Below are 19,278 nucleotides of genomic sequence, written 5' to 3' on the forward strand. Positions count from 1 at the left end.
AGGTAGCTGCACCCGGGTTTCTAATAGCGCTCGGGCTCGTACTCGGCGTACGACGCTTGCGAATGTCTGCAGGAAGCCGCTTCGGAAAAGTTCCCAGGTCGTTAAGGTGGCTTCTCGGTTCTCGAACCACGTCCTGGCTGCGTCTTCCAAAGCGAAGAAGACATATCGCAGTTTGTCGTCGCTGTTCCAGTTGTTAAAGGTAGCGACTCTCTCGTACATCTCAAGCCAGGGTTCCGGGTCCTCGAATGTTGAACCGCGGAACGTGGGGGGCTCCCTGGGCTGCTGCAGCACGACGGGGGATGCTGGGGCTGCCATTGGGGTGGACTTGGTGGCAATCTTCCTGCTCGTCTCAGGTAGAAGTCCTTGCTCTGGGGGCAGTCCTTGCAGTCAGCGGCTAGCACGCTGGTCTTGGACGACGTTGGTTTTGTTCTCGGGCTTCGGGCTTGGATCGCGGCTTTGCGGGGGCGTTCGGTACATGAACGCACAAGCACCTCCACCAGATGTCACGTGGTCGTGACGTCAAAGAACACAGTAGCAATACTGTGAAAGGCAAAAACTAGCTTTTATTGGGCGAACCTGTGCCCACAAAACAGGCTACACTTAAAGCACAACGAGAGCGGCGAACACAGTCGGCGATCGTCGTAAATCTGATCAGCGGGTCAAGCGCGTCGGCTTTTATAGAGCAGTCGTCGAATGTTCCAGACTAATCGTTCGGACCCGCGTGCCTTCCACAAAGTTCTACACGATTCGCGTTACGCGATGAAATCAGATAACACAAGGTTCGACGACAGCAGACAGCCGGGTAGAAGCATCGATAACTTTCCAGAAACGTCGGATACATGCAGGCGTGTCCCTCGCTGTGCGATTACAGTTGTTAAGCGGGGAAACGTGGTCGCCCGATAAAGATGAGTACACGTGTCAATATTATTATAAGCATTGTGCCAGAATAGTGCAGATCAAGTTGTGTTAACTTTTGAAGGAGTATTTTGTGGCATATACAACATCAAACACCTCTCCGATGTCAAAATATGTGATATCCAGCAGTCTTTTCTTATGCAGAGTTTGAGAGGTATGCATCATGAAGCTAACGATGTTCGTATTTGTCCAGCATCCCGAAATGAAACCGTGCTCCTGAGGGATTATAGCATTTTTAATAAAAGATGCTATGATTGAGTACAGGGTAGACTTGAATAATTTAGATGCAGTGCATAAGATAGAAATACACCTGTAGTTACTCGTAGCAGTTTTTACCGCGGATTTAAAGACGGGAACGACCCGCGCTGTTTTCCAAGCCTTTGGGAATGTGTTCGTCTTAAAAGCAGAATTAAAAATACAAGCACTGGAACAAGACCCCCACTTCTTCCTGAAAGCCGGTGTAATGTCATCAAGACCACGCAACAAATACAATTTTAATTGTTTCATGCTATTAAAAACAGGTTTCTCTGAGACCTTTAGACATGTACCCAGGGAAAGGTAATTGGAAAGCACACTAACTACGTCACTGTACCCTTCACCGTACAGCGACCAGAAGTTTAGGGCGAAGGCACCCGCAACATATGGAACACGTTGGGTGTCGCCGCTAAGCAGGGAGACGTCTTGTTTCGTATTGTTAGATGCCTATTCACATTTTCGCATTAACTGAACATTTTGATTTTGTAGAAGTACTCGCCTTCCCGTGTGCTGTATAGACGGAATAATCTGGCTTGTAAAGACGTTTAGAGATTGCCCTGCACATTTCAAAATCTATATGCCAGTGTTCCTGATTTGCACGCTGTGCCTTCCTGTGCGAACGCCATTTTAAGCTTGAATGCTGTTTTCAGTTCAACAGAATACCAGTGGCCAAATTTAGAGCGTTTAGCACCTTTTAGGGAAATAAACTTTTTTACTCCTGCTTGAAGACTATTCATAAATGCCGTGACATGGTGATTAACATTTCTTAGTTCTACTACTGAAGATCAGTCCGCATTATTAAGATAGTGGTAAAGACCCACATAATCTCCAGTTGAGAAATTAAAGGACGGAAAGGTTGTACCCTTTAATCACCCGCTACTACGTGTCGCAAATTGTAATGTAATATGAAGTGGTGCATGATATTTATCTGGCTTGACAACGGCAATATTTACATTTCCAATTCACATTCACAGCTTCTGCGTTACACAAGCATAAGTCCTGTACAATGCCACAAGAATTTAGTATATTGTTAAATTGGCACAGAAATGTAACATATATGAAAGCAAGTAACCAGTTCTACTGGGCAGATAAGTGAAAACAATGAGTTGAGATATCACCAGTTTTGCACGAAATACCAGGTTTATTGAAATCACCAGCCACGAGAATTTTAGAGTTAGCTTGGGTCGATGTAATATTTTCAGTAGTGGCTAGAATAGTCGTGTACATCGTCGTGCACAGTTGCTGCTGTATAATGCTGCACTCCTGTTGATATGAGAGATAAAAGCCGATATTGGGTTCTCTCTCGCGCCGTTTCCATCCTTATCAACTACATTATAAACAGCAGCGGGAATAGAGGGCACCCCAGTGTCAGTCCCTTGCTGATATCAACTTTTTCCTCGCTCCTAACATCTTCCCTTTCAACGCAAACGCTATTTTCTCAGTAAATGTCTCTGAAAAGCTGTATAGTCGTTTCCTATACCTTGGCATTCCATAATACCTCGGTATACTGTTACTAAGGCAACTCATTCCGAGAGAGACATTCTGCATGGAGCAGGCGACGAAGAAGACGGGTCAGTCTGGTGCGCAGGCTGTCCATCATCTTGGTAGGTGATGTGCACCTCGTTGTAAATACACTGTAAATAGTCACGCCTCGTGTCGTTTCACCTAACAATATTATTACGATATCACTGAGCGATGCTCAAGAGACGAGCCGCCACGAGAACGACGAAGAAGTTGGCCCTTGGCAAGAGAGAGTGTCAGCCTGGCTGCCTGGCTACAGTGTATATAACGTGTAAATAGCATCTCTCGTCTGTGTCTTTCCACACGTAACATTTCTGGTGGAGGTCAGCGATCCCCTTCCTGACCACGGAAATTCGGAGTGGTCGGCCCACCGGGCTTGTCACCATGCCCCCCGGTGACGAGCCCGCCACTGCAACGGCTTCGGCTTGTCCGACTGCTCCAATCGTCACGGTTGCCCCACATCGTGACCCAGGTGTGTTCTCTGGCATGGAGGGACAGGATGTCGACGACTGGATCAAGCTCTATCAAAATGCCAGCGCTAATAACAGGTGCGACCGAACGATTATGCTAGCCAATGTCATCTTTTATCTCGGCGGCACCCCACGCGTGTGGCACCAAACGCATGACGACGAGATAACCAGTTGGGACAGTTTTAAAGAGAAGCTACGGGAACTGTTTGGCGACCCCATTGGGCGCAAGGTTGCCGCGAGAAAGGCTCTTGCGTCTCGTGTTCAGTCATCTACCGAGCCATACGTTTCCTAGATCCTCGACGTCTTGGCTCTATGCCGTAAAGCTGACGATCATATGTCCGAAGCAGATAAAGTGGCTCATGTGCTAAAAGGCATCGCCGACGAAGCTTTCAATTTGTTTGTTTGCGGCAACGTCTCGACTATCGACGACTTTATAAAAGAATGCCGCCGCCTTGAACAGGCTAAGAGCCTCCGTATCTCACACCACATTGCGCGGCTACCCAACACTGCTGCTACGTCGACATGTGAGGGTCGACCGCGTCAGACCACCACATGTGACGACATCGCCCGCATTGTTCGCCGCTAACTCGAGGCCGCCTGTTCGCCAGCCTTCTCTACGACGCCTCCCGATCCGACAGCAACCACCAATGCGATGGTGGTAGCTGGCGGATCGGCCGTCCAGGCCGTCGTAAGACAGGAATTTGAAAGCATGGGTCTGAACACCGTGTGTTCCACGTCTCGACCCAGCGTTCCCCAGTTATCTAGCAGCCCTCCTCGTACCCGGCAGTCCTTTTCTGCCACATCTCGCCGCAACCCGTCCGAATGGCGTAACCCTGATGACAGGCCGATCTGCTTCCACTGCTGTCGCATCGGCCACGTCGCTCGTCACTGCCGCAACTGATGGCCACCACCTCCTCAGACTTATGCCGCCACTTATTCCTGCACCTTTGGACCTTCTGTACCCTATGCCACCCTTTACCCTACCGCTTCTGCCCCTGCTCCGAACCTTTGCTACAGCCACTCGCCCTCACCTCGACGCCACCAGTCTCGTTCGCCCCAATCCCGCGCTTTTCTTCGCCGCCTATCGCCTCCCGGACCCAGCCGGAAAACTAGGCACTGCAGCTTCTGGAGGTGAAGCTGCGTTGTCGACCCTGCCCTCAAATCCTCTGCTCACGTTACCTACTAATCGAAACCTTCTTCACGTCGACGGTGACGGCTATCCTGTCACGGCACTCATCCATACAGGAGCTCATTTTTCTAGTATGAGTGCTGCCTACCGACGACGACTGAACAAGCTCCACATCCCAGCGTCGGCACGCGTCGTCCACGTTGCGGATGGCGGTACGGTGCCTATCATCGGCATGTGTACGGCGATGCTGACGGCACGTGTCAGCATCGTCGGCCGCCACATTCCTGTCCTCTTCAGCGTAATTTATCATTGCCCCCCACGACCTTATTCTCGGCCTCGATTTTCTCTCCACCCATTCTGCTCTTATTGACTGCTCTTCCAGTACCCTTCGCCTTGAGTTGCGGATGCTCGCAGAACCTTCTGACGAACCCCACTGCCGTTTACGCTCCACCGACTTTGTTCGCCAGCCGCCAAAGTCCATAGCCTACATTGAGCTGTTGTCTTTCCCGCCAGTTCCTGACGGCGAGTACCTCTTCACTCCTCTGCCCGACATCCCAATACAGTATGACGTCACCGTGCCTCACAGTATCGTTACTATTACTGCGAACCACACTCGCATGCCTGTCTACCGCAATTCTATCGCAAGGTATTTGCCTTGCCACCATTGATTGTCTCGGCGACCAATACGTGCCAGCGTTATCGACCGATGGTTCTCGCGAGCTTAGCATGCCCCTCGCGCCAGCCTCGGGCGTCGATCCCAACATAAAGAAAATGGTTGCGACGGACCTGTCCTCTACGCAGGCTTAAGACCTTTGCGAAGTATTGTCGTCCTACCTAGATATTGTCGACTTCGACGATTGCCCTTTAGGCCAGACGCTCGCGGTCAAGCGTGGCATTCTTATTGGCGATGCTAGGCCTGTTCACCGACGACCGTATCGAGTTTCTGTGTCGGAACGCCGAGTAATTCAAAGTGAAGTGAACAAAATGCTAGATAAAAACATTATTGAGCCTTCTTCGAGTCCCTGGGCGTCACTTGTAGTGTTGGTTAAGAAGAAGGATGGCACGTGGCGCTTCTGTGTTGGCTACCGTCATCTGAACAACATTACTAAGAAGGACATCTACTCGCTCCCACGTATAGACGACGCCCTTGACTGCCTCCACGGTTCCAGCTATTTCTCTTCTATTGATCTTCGCTCGGGATGCTGACAGATTGCTGTTGACGATATGGACAGAGAAACAACCGCGTTCATCACACCTGATGGCCTGTACCAATTTAAAGTAATGCCGTTTGGATTATGCAACGCCCCTGCCACCTTTGAGCGTATGATGGACTTCTTGCTCCAAGGTTTCAAATGGTCCACGTGCCTCTGCTACCTCGACGACGTCATCGTCTTCTCGCCAACGTTCGACACTCACCTTGAGCCTCTCACAACTATACTTCATGTATTTCGAAAGGCGAAGCTGCTACTTAACTCGTCCAAATGTCGTTTTGGCCACCGTCAAATTACTCTTCTGGGCCATCTCGTTGACGCTTCTGGAGTACAGCTCGATCCCGACAAAACTCGTGCTGTCCGAGAGTTTCCGGTTCCGAAGACAGCCGCAGACTTTCGAAGTTTTGTAGGGCTGTGCTCGTACTTTCGTCGTTTTGTTCGAGATTTTGTGACAATTGCTAGGCCCCTAACTAACCTTTTGAAGAGATGCGTACAATTCTCGTGGGGTACTGCAGAAGCCGCCCCCTTCTCTCGTCTCGTCACTCTTCTAACCTCACCGCCCATTCTCGCCCACTTCGACCCTGATACCTCCACAGCATTACGTACAGATTCCAGCGGTCATGGCGTAGGTGCCGTCTTAGCCCAGCGTCAGCGTGGCAAGGATCGCGTTGTTGCTTATGCGAGCCGCCTCCTAGCACCATCGGAGCGCAACTATTCCACTACGGAACGCGAATGCCTTGCTGTTGTCTGGGCGGTTGCGAAGTTCCGTCCTTACTTTTACGGTCGCCCTTTTTCCGTAGTCACTGACCATCATGCTCTCTGCTGGCTCTCATTGCTAAACGATCCTACAGGCCGGCTTGCTCGATAGGCTTTGAGGCTACAGGAATTTTCATATTCCGTGGTGTACATGTCTGGCCACCTGCACCAAGACGCTGACAGTTTGTCGCGTTACCCTGTTAACGACTCTGACTCCTCCAATATTGCCAGTGCTTCTTGCGTATTCTCCGTATCCCAGCTGCTTCTTTTCGCCTACGACCAACGCCGTGACGCCTACATCAGAGCACTCATCGAACGTTTTGAACACTCTCCAGCCGATGCTGCTCTACGCCTCTTCGTCCTCACCGACGGTACTCTGTACCGTCATAACCTTCATCCGGACGGCTCTGAGTTCCTGCTTGTAGTACCTAAACACCTCCGCTCCACCGTTCTAGAAGAGCTTCACGACGCACCAACGGCAGGACACCTCGGCGTATCTCGAACCTATAACAGTGTACGTCGCCGTTTTTTCTGGCCGGGCGTTGCCCGTTCCGTACGACGTTACGTCGCCGCTTGTGAACTTTGCCAACGACGTAAGAAGCCTTCCCAGCTCCCCGCAGGTTACCTGCAGCCGCTCGACATCCCTACCGAGCCCTTCCATCGTGTGGGCTTGGACCTTCTCGGTCCATTTCCGGAAGCTACATCAGGAAATAAGTGGGTTGCAGTCGCGGCGGACTACGCGACCCGCTACGCCGTAACCCGTGCTCTTCCGACCAGGTGTGCAACTGATGTTGAGCACTTCCTCCTACATGATATCATTTTGATGCATGGTGCTCCGCGTCAATTGCTTACAGACTGCGGCCGCACCTTTCTGGCCAAAGTCATTGACGACATCATGCGTGCCTGCTCAATACAGCATAAATTTACCACCTCCTACCACCCCCAAACGAACGGCCTCACTTAGCGTTTGAACCCCACCCTTACACACATGCTATCCAAATACGTTTCAGACGACCACCGTGACTGAGACCTGGCTCTACCTTACATTAGCTTTGCATACAACTCTTCCCGTCTCGAAACTGCTGGCTTTCCCCCGTTTTACCTCTTGTATGGCTGCGAACCGACGCTACCACTGGACACTGTGCTTCCGTCCGCCACAACTTCAACTAGTGATTATGCCCGTTATGCAATCGCCCATGCTGACCGTGCTCGCCAACTTGCGCGCGCTCGTCTACAAGTGTCTCAAAAAAGCAGAAACAACGCTACGACCTCCGTCACCGTGATGTCCATTTTGTGCCCGGTACCCTCGTGTTGCTTTGGTCACCATCGCGCAAAGTCGGCCTTTGTGAAAAACTGCTTTCCTGTTACACAGGCCCATATCGCGTGATACGCAATGTGACCGATGTCACCTATAAAATCGTTCTAGCCATGCCCACTACGTCCTACGCTGTGACAACCAGTGATATTGTCCACGTTGCCCGACTCAAGCCCTACAACTCTCCATGCACCTTCGATTTTTAAGAGCACCGTGACAGTGCTTTTGCCGCCGGGGGGTAATATTACGATATCACTGATCGATGCTCAAGAGACGAGCCGCCACGAGAACGACGAAGAAGTCGGTCGGTGCCCTTGGCACGAGCGAGTGTCAGCCTGGCTCCAGTGTAAATAGCGTGTAAATAGCATCTTTCGTGTGTGTCTTTCCACACGTAACGATATGTAACGATCTATGCTGTCATACGCTTCGGTTGTGTCTAAGACGCCAGATGTAATATCTCCTTCATTCTCTTGATATTTATATGCACTGAGCGAGAAAAAATAATTTATCATCCAAAAGTCTAACGATTCTAAAAAAAATTCTGAAGGTCTCCCAATTTGCCATATTGCCCATGCTTGTAGTCATACTACCCATGCTTATATGTCATACTGTCATATGTAACATGCCATACTGCCCATGCTTGTAGTTTTGCATTTCGGGCGCTCCTGCAATTTGGGCGAGGGCGCGGCGCCTAGGTTAGAGGACGCTTGGCGGTGGCACTGGAGAGAGACGACGAAGAGAGGCCTATATTTCTGTACATCTATCGTTGTGTACACTGCGTTTTAATTGCGTTGTAATCTTGAGTGAGAGGCTCGCCCGTGTTTGAGCCACACGTTCAACTTGGAAGCAGAAAATATGAAACAAAAGAGAAGCCACGCGCATGCATCAGTGACTGTTTGTGTGCAGCACGCTTTCTGGAGTTCATCGCGTGCTTCCTCCAGTAATTGATGCACACTTGCAACATATACTAAATGGCGAGGGGAGCGCTTTGAGCTCTGGTATCCAGCGCGTGGTCTCGACTCTGCTCTTCCTTGTTCCCCGAGGCAACGCACAAGTGAGTGCCGCCATCCTTATTTGTCCGCCGAGTTTTTGTAGTCAGCTGCTTCGGTCGATCTGTCAATTGTCGGGAGTGCGCAGCTGCGACGAACAGTTCGGTAGCGTATGACGTTGCTTTTAAACTCGATGAAATGTGCACACTCCAAGGAGCATGGCAAGCAAGAAGCTAGCCACAACTTCGGTGTTGTCGGCAAAAGCGTACCACAGTGGCTGAAGTCGAACATGCAGCTCTCAGCCACGAACAAAGCGAGGAAGGTGTTCCGTAGGAAAGCGTTCAAGTTTCAAAAACGAATGGTCCAAACAATTTGAAGAAATATCCCGGACATGTGTAAGGGTAGCACGTCGTCAGAAGTGCTCAACAAAGTGCGGCTATTACACGAACCTTTATGGTACATCCTTACTAGTGGACTACTTGTACTTGTTCTGGACCTGACGAGATATCATTTTATACTATTGTCATGTTCATTGCAATATGTACAAGTAAATCACACTGCTCTACTTTTCCTAGAACAGGCTACAAGATACTACCAAAATACAAAAAAAAATCCGCTTGAAGTCTGAGGTCAGCTGCGAAGGCCTTGTCTTCAAAATTTATATACGAATTTTCTACGGCCCCTAATCTGCTCAATTTTTGTCACATTGGTATGGAACACGCATTCATTAACATGCAATGTATAATTCAAGCTCCACGGTTGGGTGGAATGACCCCTACATATACAATATCATAAGAAGCCAATAAACACTGACACCAAAAACAACATAGGGGAAATTACTTGTGCTTAATAAATGAAATAAGGAAACGATAAATTAGTGGAAATGAAAGTGGATGAAAAAGCAACTTGCCGCAGGTGGGGACCGAGCCCACAACCTTCGCATTTCGCGTGCGATGCTCTACCAATTGAGCGCTCAATCGGTAGCTCAATTAGTTCAAAGCAGAGTATAGCGCAGTGTATAGCTCAACGCAGTGCATAGCTCAACGCAGAGCGTAACGGGGATGAAAGACGACGACAGCGACGAGAGTGGACGAAGGAAAGCGGAGGAGGAGCAAAAGCGGGAGAAGAAAAGCGCAGTGCCGACCAAGACGGGCACTAAGGTGATGACCGCTACGACATGGCGCCAGAGTGGCATGCCGTCGTCTGTTCAACGATGACATGCGGTGAGCGCGTCGACCAATAGCATATATGGCAACAAAGCGCTGCATCAGTGGAGGTCAGTCTGCGGTGGCTGCTGTGAATCATGCCCTCGCGTCATCCAAGTGCTGCCTCTCGCGATCTCCCGATTAACTAAACAAGTTGGCCATGCCAGCCAATATATCGGGGCAAAAGAACACGTATAGAACTGTGCTCAAATTTCACATTAAGGCGTGCTGTGTCCACATCACCTGCCGTCACACCTACTTCAGTAGTGCGCCAGCTGTTGATTAAGGGGAGCGGGCATCGCCGCGACGCCACGCAACGAGCGCGCCATGACGGAGATGGTTGTTGTCGGTGAAGGCCGTCGCGCCACTGGGGACTGCGGGAGCTGCCAGCGCGCGTTCAGTATCTCTCTCTCTCTCTCACCCTTCCTCTCAATGGGCTTAGCTGTTACGCGCGCCTGCCGGTCTTGGTGGCCACTCCTGCTTCCTCCGTCTCTCGGCAAGAAGGAGGTCCGTGGCATGCGGCTTCGTTGGTTCCTCAGCAATATCGTCCGAGTGACTCCGGTCTACAGCCAGCTTGTTAACGTAGAAACTGTAAAGAAAAACAAAAGAACCCGCACCAATTTATTTGCAAAACTCGATAACATACCCCGAAGCAAAACTCGAGTATCTTCAGCAGTGTTCACATGGACGTTAGTGCTGTCGCACTCACAACTCCTCACGAGTACTTAGACTTCCTCGAATTTTTGTTCACCTCGTGCTAACAATGATTTCAATATCCTGCAGCTTAAACAAGCATAAACAAGGAAGACATTTGTTGTAAAATTTATGTTGTAGGACTTATACCAATGCGGGAAATTACTATCAGTTCACTGTGAACATATTTCTTTATGCTAGGTACATTTTCGTTAAACTTTTCGAAATAGCTGCTTCTTATACAAGCGGAAAGCAGAGCATTTTCCGTATCTAAAAGCAAGAGAACATACTTCGATTTACTAAGAATATTCCGAAGAAGCACTTGTGCCATGCACGCTAAACGATAAACAAATTTTCACTGAATCGAAGTATGAGTGTATGCGACTTCTTCTAAAGTGCTGAAAGCATTTATTGGAGTGCAAAAATGAAGGTGTCGCCAGACATCAAGCCCAATATGTGCCTAAACATATATCTAAACAATTACTCACATAGGCGTGCGAAAAGATGTTGCGTGCGGAAGAAAGTCGCGTACACGCAAATGCAGTAATGAGGTAAGTGCTCGTTGAAAAGCCTGATACACGTACAGAAAAATGAGTAACCTCCACAAGGAATAATCGCAAATTTTCGCATGGCAAATTACTGGCTCTTCTTAATGAGCGAATGTTAGCATATCAGGTGAAACAAAAGGAGAAATAGGTACATTACCCTGAGCTTGTAAAGTTTTGCATTCCTCGATATCTTATCAATTGTTTAGCAGCGTTTTCTTCCGTTGAGCTGAAAAGTCTTCGTTCAGATTATCATGACGTCGTTAAACTCAAACCAGGCGAAAATATTTTGTGTGCCTTCTTGTGTTGAAGGAGTTTTCATAATATAGTCATGATTCTTCGTGATTATGCTTTTATTATGCTACATTTGTACGCCAGCGGCTCGCACTCATTACCCTCCTGGTGCCACGAGGGCACATGGATGGGAAACAGCGAACCACTTTATATTTTTTTCAACGCAATGCGCTGTACACGTCTGCGGAACTAGAGCTATAGACAGACAATAACTGATACGAGCACCGTACATATTGAGCTCAACCGGCCCACATAGGTGCCACAACAAATAACCAGGATTGTAGCTATGGTGAACGTGTTTGGAAAGCTTTATTTCTGGTAAGTAACGAACTACACCAGTTAAAGTCCGAATATCAGGTGAAAACAGGCAAATACGTAACACGCCTCCAAAGACAACTGGAAAATGCGTTTACCAATAAAATGTGAGAAGGCTCAAGTTTTTATTAAAGCTTCTACTTTCAGACATTTGGGAAAGGCGATACTGCTCTCATGCAGAAAGAAAATAAGAAATGTTCTAATTGGGCTCAGGCATCAATTACCTTTACCAAATTTGGCCTGAGGGTCGTTAACCGAATAGCAGCGATTGTTTTCAGAAACATGGTGGTAAAGTGGTACACTTCTAAAGGAATGTATTCTTCTTGAGACACGCAGATTTCGTAATTAGGGTTTTGCATTATTTCAGGATGCTTTTTGTTGTTGTGTCTCCTGAAATTATGAACACTAATCGACCGAAACGAATAAACCCTTTTATAGACACCAGATTCGGAATTACCAGCCAAGTACGTGTGAAAACGATAGACGAGGATTCATCGAGGGATATATGAAGAAGATAGAAGAAGTGAGACCGGAGCCATTGCCAACATTTCAAGGTGAAATTGCACTGCTGCTCTTCTGAAAAATGATATATATATTAAAGAGCCATATGAGATTTTATATTACGTTTCTTGGGGGAGAAAACATGTTTTAGTTCTTGCATGTTGCGCCAGTAAAAAAAACGTCGATTTTCAAAAATTTTGGGGAGCGTATCGTGTAAAGTGTTTGGGCAATTGCTTAGAGGAATCGAGAGAGGTAATTTAGAATACTGGGTAAAACTTCAACTAACTAAAGAGGAGTTTTGTCGTAGCGATATAGAAAAAAGCTACGTTTTCTATTCGTTGCTGGTTTGCTAGTACTCGAATGCCACTACACTATAGAAAATTTTCGTTCGCAATTATTATGAGTACTTTAGGCGTCGTCGTTGCTCGTGTAGTTTATCCGATAGGAAATAATGTACTTTTGATGCATGAAGAAAGCTTACTCAAGCAAATTGTGGTTACTTTTACTTTTTGGTCAATTTGCGTACAGAAACATCAAGAAAACTGTTTTCTCTGCTTTCAAATGTTTCACAAGACGCAGAAATTTCATTACAGGGGACAACATGCTGCGCAGCAGCTCCAGTGAGTGTATGTGCCGAACGTAGTCTATTGGTGTAATAGACAACCTTTTTGCATGACTATCAGAAGTGCATTGCAACACAAGCGTCTAGATGTGGCGCACGTTACTCTGCGTTATAGAATATGAAAGAAACATCCACTTTTGCCGGTAATTTCAAGTACACATTGCAGCGGCATTGCCTGCTATTTATATTGGGGGGTGAAGATAACTGGACACGCGATTGTTGTTGCACTTTACTTTATACCACATATCTTGCTTTAATAATTTTGGAAGTGGAAGGGAAAGGGGTACACATTCCCTGTGTGCTCCCCCTTGCCCCCTGGCTACGCCTGCGATACGTTTGCATTTCGCGCATTTTATATGTCGCTTCGCAATTACTGACCGACGCTTTGCATATTTGCGCAGTTTCGTATTTTCAACAGTACAATTAATTGAAGTACCCATGACTTTCCCGCCGGCAAAGAAACTTGCTTGGGCAGGGGTGAGAGGGGTAGGGCAGGGTACATTGCTACGGTAAGAGCGGCGGGTACCTCATTCAATTGCTTCTCCCTAATAGCTTGCTGGGACGTATAATGCACAGAGTGTCACTACCTGAAAATATGGGGCAAATACGAAGAACTAGTTCCTTGAAGGTGTAAAGAGCCAGGACTGCATTATGCAGAATATGCTTCCGTGCGCGTTTTGTTGTTCCTGTGATGCATGGCGTCCATTGCAGTTGACGTTTAAGGCGAAAGCCTTGAATGGCCCATATCCACGATGGCGTGGAAAACGCGGCATCCGGTACAGAAAGTCAAGTGAGCTCGCCTCGCGCAAACACACACTCGCGCCACTGCCCCCGCGTTCGTGGTCGTCTTCTTCCACAGCTGGCTCCGTTGCCACTCGTCTTGCCATAGTAAGGCAAATTTCATTAGGATCCAGGTACTTAAGGTACTTGAACCCACGACCTCGAACCGAATCATCCAGTTCATTATGAAGTCGAGCCCACAACCTTTCGTGTTTAGGCGAAGGAATTTATGGCACAGGTACTTAATACAGAGGTAAATAAGGCACTCGAATCCACGACCTCGAGCCGAATCCTCAAGCTGATTCGGAAGTCGAGCCGACAACTTTTGGTGTTTAGGCGAAGATGTTTAAGGCACAGTTAATTAATAGAGAATTAAATAAGGCACTCGAACCCACCACTTCTCGTGGCAGAAAACAAGCATCAATAAGGAACAATGCATTCCAATCAGAAAGTCAAGTAATTTGATGAATGACTCTTGAGTGCGCAGGCTTTCGCCTTCGCCCTCTTCGGCATAGGCTAAAGTGACTGTCCATTTCTTATAATACGTGTTCTGCAGACAGAACTTCGCATTCCCCTGCCACAGTATTTACACGCCTTGCCTCTGAAGGCTTCTTATATCGCGGGTAGGCCGTTATATGCACAAAAAGGCAGTGTCACGACAGTGTTAGGTGAAAGCTTGGGTACGTAGCAGGACGCTATCTTTGAAGCAAAGTTTGATAAATATGGCGGTCGGTGGCACCTTCTAAGGCAGCCATAGAAAACATTTGTTGCCTACTAAACTTGACGTTGTGTACAAGAGCAACTCCGAAGCACTCAGCTTGGTCCAAAAATATCAAAATTTGTTCAATGTAGTGGACAATATGCCACAAAAGGTTAAAAACCACGTCGCATGATCATAGGGGAAGTACTTCAGCATTGTGACATAGTTTAGCCACCTCTTGAGAAAAAAAAAACGTCACACAAATTGACAAATTGAGCACCACTGTGTATTAACAAGACTGTGGTTGTGAAAGCGTTTAATCCTCTTCTTGCATTCATTCAGGTCCAAAAAGTTTCTTACCACTGAAGCATGAAACACAAAGGCATATGTCTTGTGAAGCAGCACTTCTGCGCACTAACCTATGTTGCTTTATTGTGATAGCAATTATACGCACAGCACAGGTGCATTAGCAGCGCTAGTGTCATGTTCCGGATTAAGCAGCGGTTAGTTCGCATCTTCCGAAAAAATTGTGTAGTCTACCTTCCCTCCCACTCGATTTCTAATTTTTGATGATTATTTGGGGTTGCGGGGTCCTTGAACATTAAAGCCAGCCCCGTTGGGTACTTGAAGCGACGGAACCAAAGGTGAGCATCCAGGGCGCGCCGGTTGGGTTACGCGAGGGAGAAACAAAACGAAAAGGCCAACACCCCGCAGTTCGCTAGCTGGAAGTTGACGCACGGAGCTGGAAGCTGGAAGTTGATGGACGGAATGGAAAAGATTCAGAGCGCATCAACAAAACAAGCTCCCATACTTCTTGTAAAAATTCTAATATCTGTATCTCAAGGCGAGCGCTTAGCCGTTTGTTTAAAATTATTTTTTGCGCTGCCTGTACGTATCGACCGCTCAAGGTGTCCATGCTGATACAGCAGCGCCAGATCGCATTTTCTTGCGCGAGCAAGAATCACATGTTGCAGGAAACGTCGCCCGTTTAAGATGCCCTCTAAGAAGCGCTCATCTCAAGGGAAGCGTTTTCTTCTTCATATGTGTCGTGCAACTGTGCATGTCGTTTGCGTTCGGAGTGCTGCCATGGATCAGAGAGTATTAGGTTTGTCAGTTCAAATTAAGCAATAAAATGGACCCGTGTATTTACTGTGGCTTAGCTTTTTAGGGGAACTAACCGTGATTTGCCGGTCAGTGTTTAATTATTTTGATGCGCCAATGTAAAATTGCAATCCACCACCGCCCTAAAGAAGTGGACGGTGGCACTGGTGTGATCATGCGATGCAGGACGGTAACATCACAGTAAAGGGAGCGTGTTCGCTTTCGTACCTGATAATAGCTAGCGTTTTGAGATGCGTCATTGAAACGTTGCACTTCTTGTCGAAGGCGCAGACGCTGCCGCTTCCGATGGTGCGCCTCCGGATCGCAGCGTTTCTAGCCAGAAAAAGCATGATGCTACGAACTGTTCCTTGAGGAAACCGAGCTCGCAGTACCGGTTGGATCCCACGTACGGGTATGACACGACAGTAAAGGGAGCGTCACTGATAACATATAGTGCCCCGAAGTGCCACAAATTAGGCGTCTTACTAAGCGCTGCCTAACGCTTTCTTAGGTTGCAACCGGGATTTGCTCTTTTAGAGCGCAGTTCTTACGCGCCCGTTCCTGCGGCGAGCGTCGGCGTCGTGCCTCGTAACCAAACGAATGAGCCCAGTGAAGGCTCAGGAAAAACTTGAAGCGCAGCGGGAGATTAGAGATGGTGATAGGGAAGAGAGAACGAGGAGGAAAGCGGAGGAGCTGGGCGCAGCGGAACCATGATGCTGAAAGCAGAGCAAAAAGATATGGCGAAAGCGTGAGAAGAAAAAGGTAGTGCCGCGCAAGACAGACTCTGTGACCACAGTGGCTACCAGATGGAGCCTGAGTACCGCACCGTGTCTGTTCACCAAAGCGCTGCATTAGCGAAGGTTTGCCTCTATGAACTCCGCCCACACGTCAACCACGGCAAGCGTCTTGCGATCTCCGGATTAGCGAGACAGTTGCGCCACACTTCGCTCCGCTTGGAACGTGCTTCCCGAGACACATTGTACGCACCATCCAGTACACGCGAAATGAAAGCACGTGTACAGCTGCGTTCAAATTTCGCATTAGGGAGTATCGTAACCATTGGTCAATTTTTTTTGCATGTCGAAAGTTACTGTCATTTCTGTCGTAGCCAAGGGATGGCATAGGCTGAAGATGAGTACGGAGCCGACATGTAAATGCTGGGACAGCCGCAACGACATCGGGTAGCACCCACTGCAAACTGTATTCGAATATGGAGAAGCTAGCTGTCCCTCTTTACTGGGTGCTTGTTTATTTAGTAACGGAGGAAGCAGGCACAGTGCTCATCGAATAATGTAATCTTGTATACAGTAGAATATATTCAAAATGAATAATCAACATTTCGACGTCCGCCGTCTTCGTTACGGCTCAGTTGCTAGGCTGTTGTGAGGCTAGTTTATCGTAGCCATGGATTCTATAATATAACAAGTTCATCGCAGCTAAGGATTCTACATTATAACAATCCCCTTCATTGTCAATAATTCATGAACACGGAACTACAATTTTGTTCCACGATTCAACGAAGCCAAGCCATGTAGTTCTTAGACTCACTGATATCCGTCCACACGAAATTTATAAAAGAGCACTGCTGTGGAAACAAAACCTATGCTGACCCTAGTATTATTCATATTATTTTATTCGTCGACGTGCGTTTCCAGCGTCAGCAAAGTGCTCTCAAACATTACTCGATAACTCTCGAATTGTTGCGCCAAGCTCGATCAGAACCTTATGGCAATGACCCACATTCGTTACACTCAAGAAAGCGTCTTGCCTGTGAGCATTGAAGCTCCGGTACTGGTGCTGTTCATTAAAGCTAGTAATAAAGCTCCATGCGCAAAACTACTCAAAGCTGTGGTTGCCCTGTGTACGTTTATTTATATATTTGATTGTGTCAAGATAAATTGTGGTAGTCGGGGCCGATATGCATGTTCCGTAAAATAGAGAGCGTTATTGGCAAGTAGCGTGTGAGGACTTGGTTCCATGCGCTGCTTTCTTTCGTTAGCTCTAGCACATATCAATTTTCACACATTATAGTGCTGCGCAAGTTTTTCCTTGCACGTTTTCGGCGCACTCCCTAGTTGTTGCACTGGTTTTGTTTATGTAAGTATTCACATCACTTCAAGGAAAACGCCTAACAGAAGCTAACCTGTACGCACGCCAATACGCTCTATAAATCGCAGTGTCTCAATAGCACAGTCACAAAAGAAAAATACTGGTTCTTCCGTAATCGAGAGTAAATGTAAGCATAAAACGGCTACCGGTAACGGTGATCGGTTCGAGATGATAGTAGCCACAATCTTAAAATGGATATAGTGCGCGTTCGCAATGGGGATAGCCTAAAACACAACACCCTACCACACCACACCACACCACACCATATTTTGCACTGGTCCACATGGACGCAATTGTTTCCGGTCACAGAGAGTGACAGGAGAGACTTGCGTCCATAAAGCGTCTTTTGCTGTCTATGGTGCCGGCTCTTTTAACCGCCTTTCTACTTCCACCAGTGCTGTGCCCTCAGCGTCTGTCACTACTTTTTCTTCTTGTCGCGTCGAAGTGTTTGGCTTCAAATGCGCGGCCTTAGGCAGGTGGCCGCGGTCTGCGGCACTGTTATCACCTTCGTGAACGTCCGCATAATCCTGGCGTTGGCGGCGCAGTCGAGCAGTTTGCTGCTCTGGCGTATAACTCGCTTAGCGATCGTTTTCCAGAGAACGCTTCCCAACTCTCCTTTAATTGGGCTGCATTGCTCGACTAAGGCGTTTGTGATGTCGACCTCACTGAAATGAGGAACCACGCAAAAGTGTGTACGGCCACGACGTGATGCAGGCCTGAAAGCCTGCTGAGTGGAAATGAACCTGTTTTGAGCTGAACCTCGTCGCAACTCTCGTCTCGGCGAAGCAGCAATCCGCGCCCCACCAGACACGGCCTGCTTGGTCACGCAACGTTCTACCACCTCCCGGCGTTGCCAAAACCCGCGCCGCGGAAATCATGGACTGCTTGCGTGAAAGCGAGCACAGTCAACCCTGTGTCAGCGCAAGAAGGTGACGACTGGCTGCAGGGTGCCCGGCATCTTCCTTCTGAACCTCACCATTAGAAATACCAAATGGAACTTTTGTGTACTAGAACTTACAGCTTCAGTGATATTATAAGCAAACAATAATAACAAATCGAAAGCAATATTTTTGTAAAACCATTAGACAGTAACTAGCTCATTAATGGTTTCCTGTACAAACTGTGGCGAGTCAGATACCGCATTTCCTTACGTCTTGACTGGTAGCCCGGATGATTTCGTTTCATGCTCGCAACAATGCCCGGATGTTCTCGTTTCATTCTAGCTACGTTCTCTTCGTGAGCGCATGGACAATGACATTAAATTTTCGGTTGAGGTCTCTTGAACGTCACCGACAGCGGGGGCAAAAACCATTGCACGCTTAAAACATGCAATGCTATAAATGCAGAGGAAAGTGGTCAAAGGAACGCCCGCCTGATTCAACAGCACTATGCGCGATGAAGCATTAACCAAGGATAGAGCGCGAAGGCATTCTACATTGACACGTGGACTTTACCTTTTTCCGGTGAGCGCTTTAATTCCACCGTCTAACAAATGTTATCGTGCAACGCGGGATGCGCCTGCATGTATCGGAAGTTCCTGGAATGTTATCGATGGTTCTATTCGCTGTCTGTTGTCACCGAAGCTTGTGTAATCTGATTGCATGTATGCGCGACGCGAATGATGTAGAACCCCAGGGGTGAATCTTCGCATTGCTGCCATTGGCTGTTTTTGAGCAGACGCTCGTTCGGCGCTAACGCCAAGGTCACCTTCATTTAGGGCCCTAGCATGAGGGCGATACTTTGGCAAAATGGCGGTGCACACGAGTGTTTACGTTGTCATTGCAACAGAAAGAGCAGGCGCGCGGCACCTCCTCATCCTAGCACTCTTTGTTTTGCTTTCTTTTTATTATGA

At 47.9% G+C, this 19,278-nt stretch overlaps 1 long non-coding RNA gene across 1 annotated transcript in view; it reads left to right on the plus strand.

The window, feature by feature from the left end:
• LOC142589015 (uncharacterized) overlaps positions 1-19,278 on the plus strand; it is a 39,386-nt gene that overhangs the window by 15,508 nt on the left and 4,600 nt on the right. Inside the window, exon 3 of the long non-coding RNA XR_012829776.1 lies at positions 12,052-12,167. This is a non-coding gene — a long non-coding RNA (uncharacterized LOC142589015). The remainder of the gene's footprint in view (positions 1-12,051; positions 12,168-19,278) is intronic.

The sequence above is a fragment of the Dermacentor variabilis genome, chromosome 7 (genome assembly GCF_050947875.1).
Source record: "Dermacentor variabilis isolate Ectoservices chromosome 7, ASM5094787v1, whole genome shotgun sequence".
Lineage (NCBI taxonomy): Eukaryota > Metazoa > Arthropoda > Arachnida > Ixodida > Ixodidae > Dermacentor > Dermacentor variabilis.